Source organism: Microtus ochrogaster, chromosome 8 (genome assembly GCF_000317375.1).
Source record: "Microtus ochrogaster isolate Prairie Vole_2 chromosome 8, MicOch1.0, whole genome shotgun sequence".
NCBI lineage: Eukaryota > Metazoa > Chordata > Mammalia > Rodentia > Cricetidae > Microtus > Microtus ochrogaster.
This window is the reverse complement of record NC_022015.1, coordinates 35,227,582-35,231,415: the sequence shown is the minus strand read 5'-3', so window position 1 is coordinate 35,231,415 and position 3,834 is coordinate 35,227,582. Positions and strand designations below refer to the sequence as shown.

Below are 3,834 nucleotides of genomic sequence, written 5' to 3'. Positions count from 1 at the left end.
ATGGGGGAAACTGGGGAAGTTGGGGTGCTGGAGGAGAGGTGTGTGGGGCCGAGGAGCACCTCGGCATCTGGAGTCTGGCAGGAGTGGTGAAAGGCAGAGGGGCTAGCTCAGGCAGTGCAGAGGCCGCGGGACCTGAGAGCCTGGGAGGAGCGTGGTGTAGCTCTCAGGCATTGCAGAGGCTGGAAGACATCGGTGTGGGGCTGAAGGGCCTGAACTAGGGTTAGTGAGGAATGGGGAGCCAGACATTCATCCCGGTCATTTTTGGTTACAGGACGTGGCGGCTGGTCGGATAAAGGGGAGCTGATGGGAAGGGTTCGACCCCAGACCTGGCAGTGGAGGTGTAGCTGGCAGCAGTGGGCAGGTGAGGACCGCCGTCTGCTGGGCAGGTGAGTCTCCTTCTTCTCTCTGGGCCTCGCTACGCTGACCTTCTAAAAGAAGGTTTAGAAAGCAGGCCGGTGAGAAGAAGTGGCTGGCCTCCCAGCAGAGTGGCACAGGAGAGGCAGATCAGTTAGCAAAGGAGACATCGTCTTGGGGGGAGCCGAGACAGAACAAGGCTGGGGGACCATTGGCCACCCCGGAGTGGACAGAGCATTTAGATGGAAGGAAGAAGAGGACGCAGGGCTGCCAGTAAAGACTGAGGCTGCTGACTCCAGGGAGGTGATAGGTGACCTTGGAGACAGTGGCAGAGGCCGTGGAATCCAGCAAGAATAGAAGCATTCCAGGCTGGGGTCAAACAGGGCAGGGTGGGGTCATGAGACACAGAAGGGTCCCCAGCCGCCACCACATCCCACCCACTGTAATTCATTTAGAAGCAGGTTCAAGAGTGGCTCTGGCAGGGCCTTCTGAGGCCTTTGCCAGAGCTTCGAAGGCCGGAGAGCGGGAAAGAAAGGCAGTGCGCAGGCAACATAGCAGGGTGTCATCAGGAGGGGAGTGGGGGGCTGCAGGTGTTGGACTCCAGGGGGATTTCAACAGCAAGGAGGCTGCAGTGGGTTCAGCCTGCAGACACACCATTCCCACGTGGCACTGCGGCCCAGGGACTGGCGCGGAAAGGGCCCACAGTGGACTTGGTGCACTGTATGCCCTAACCGCTCAGCCCCTGGGTCTGGCATGGCAGACAGAACTTTTCCAGGGGAGTCAAGGGCACAGGATGAAGCCAGACAAGGCGAGGCAGGCAGGGCAGAATGGGTGAGCTTTCTAGGGAGGGAGATTGGGGCGTAGGCAGAGCGAGGCAAAGCACCTGGGGTGGTGAGCCAGCGAGGCACTGGCCTCCAGAGTCCGTGGCCAAGGAGGGCCTTGCGGGCAGCGACGGAGCAGTGATCGGTGCCTTTGAGAGCTCGGACTGGAGACGTGGGTAAGTGTCCATCTCACCTGTGGTCACCAGTCTCCTCCCACCCCCGTACACTCTTCTCATGTCTTCTTTTCTTCCCCACAGCCAGGTCTCCAGCCAGAGGTGGGTGTGTCTGCCAGTCACTGAAGGCCAGGATGACAGGTGTGGTCAATCCTGACAGAAAGATATTACATGGTCCGGTGTGACGGAGAGGACAGAAGGACAGTCATCCAGCCTTCCTGGTGAGCATCCTCCCTGCCACAGGACCAGCACCCTCAATCATCTAGCTGCCCACCCACTCACACCAGATTCTGTCATTTGCAGAACACCATGGGCTGGCACCGTGGGGCACTGCCACAGAAGCCGTCTGTTCTTTTACTTTTCCCAAAGAGCCAACGCATCTTTGCTGCTCTCTGGATCCTTCTCCCCCAGAACCCACAAGATGAAAGGTAAGGACTCTTTTGCCCCATGCGGGTGGGGCATGGCAGGTTGCCAAGCCCAGGGACATCATTCTTTCCCACCCACAGAAATGGTGCTACCCAGCTCATGCCTGGGCCTTGGAACCCTGGGACTCTAAGTCCGTCTAGCTCTTCAAGAATATGTTGCACTTAGAACCACTACACAACCTGCCTCAGGAATCGGCTCGAAGGTGAGCTAGGGCACCCTTCTGGAAGTTTGCCAAGTCCTCCCCACTCCTGGCCCCCACTCACTTCTCTGTTTTTCTCTATGCAGGTGAAGCTGAAGGAACAGACGGTGTTGACACCTTGAAAGAGCAGACCTACAGCACCCACCCACCCCTAAAATTCCATCTTCATGGCCAACTCTGCCCTCGCCTGGGAGACCACCACCCACATCATCCCGGAACCAAGCCTCTACCCCGGGATGGATCCATCACCATCATCTCCCTCCTGTCTTTTTCTTCTTCATCCTTTCCTGTAACCTTTTGTTTCTTTCCTTTTCTTTTTTTCTTTGCTTGAGAGACTCAAAGCGTCCGTGACTCTGTTCCCCCCCTCCCCTTGAATTTAATTTGCACTAAGTCGTTTGCACTGGTTGGAGTTCCGGAGACCGCCTTGTGTCTCTCCGTGTGAATGTGTACAGGGAATGTGCGGGCCCCTTTGGCCATGCTACCCCAGTGCCTCCCTGTCACCCACTTCTGTCTGGGGGCAACTGGGTGTGGCCGTGTGCTTGAGGCCTTGCCTTCCCCTTGCCTAGTCTGGAAGCAGTTCCATCATAAAGTGTTCAACAAGCCCTACTTCATCTTTTGTCCCTCCCCACCAGGGCCTCACCAGAGGTCTTGGGTCCATCAATAAATACAGTTACAGTCATTGGTCTCAGGGAATCATGATGTCTGCGACTCACTTTGGGGGGAATTGGGAGAAATGAGGGAGGGAAGGGGGATAAAAGAGAGGGAAGAAGGATAAAAGGGATGGGTAAAGCACCCAGAATGAAGAAGATTACAAAATGGCCTCTAGGGTGGAATGGGAAATAATGGATAGGAGGGGCTTATGAAAAAAAGTGGGACATTGGGTCGGGGGACAGGAGGTACACAGGGAGGGGGCTCATGGTGGGATATAGCACCCAGAATGAAGAAGATCATGGAATGGGGAGGGCCTCTAGGGTGGAATGGGAAATAATGGATAGGAGGGACTTATGAAAAAGTGGGACATTGGGATGGGGGGATATGAGGCATACAGGGAGGGGCTCGTGAGATGCCAAGAAGTTATGGTCTGGAAGGGGCCTGTGACTATGAAGGGGGGTCCCTGAGGAATGGGCAGAGGAGTAGATATCACAAGTGGAGAGTGGCCCTGTGCCATGTGAAGACAGAGGCAGGACTGTGGGGAGGCTCCCTAAAAAGAGGGGGGCTGGGAGGTGAAGGGTATCCTTCACAATGAGAGAGATGCTGGACCCCAACCAGAAACCTCTGGATTCCACACTGCTGCTTAGCCCTGCCTGGATAACTCCCTGAGTTCTCGTACTAGCCCCAAATCTGGCGGCGTTATGTAGGTTGTAAAGTGAATCTGACTTGCAGTGGGGCTCATAAGGGGTAGACAGCCATACTTGAGGCAGGGGGTCCACAGCCACATAAGGAGGCCCATGGTTTGCCCACCGAGCTCTGTGTTGGAGCCCAGGTAGATGCATGCAGTGGTATCTTCCCTTGCTGTCTGCTGTGGGGAGGAGCTAAAGGGCCACAGCAGAGACGTAGGGACATGCACAGGTCTGTGCGTAACTGCAGTGTAGAACATGGGGTACAATCAATACCCAGGATCATGAAGAGGTCAGAGTATAAGGCAGGTAGATGGAGGGCTGTTCTTGGGGTCTTGCTTCCTAGGGTGTAAGCGTAACACCCCATGAGGTTGTGACTAGTGTCCTCATAGACAGCAACGGGCTGAGCTGACCCCTCGGTCTCTGAGCCTCCTACCAACTTTCTAGCTCCTAGACTCTTAGCTGTACCAACACTGGGAATGGACTTGAAGAGCAGCTCTTAGAAATGAGGCTGGGGTCCTTGG

At 55.7% G+C, this 3,834-nt stretch overlaps 1 long non-coding RNA gene across 1 annotated transcript; it reads left to right on the top strand.

Moving 5' to 3' along the window:
* The first annotated feature begins 39 nt into the window (after nt 1–39).
* On the top strand, nt 40–2,650 carry LOC101987319. The gene is made up of 5 exons (XR_258366.2): nt 40–1,351; nt 1,433–1,569; nt 1,652–1,776; nt 1,855–1,976; nt 2,060–2,650. It is a non-coding gene; the product is annotated as an uncharacterized LOC101987319 (long non-coding RNA).
* Nucleotides 2,651–3,834: the final 1,184 nt, after the last annotated feature.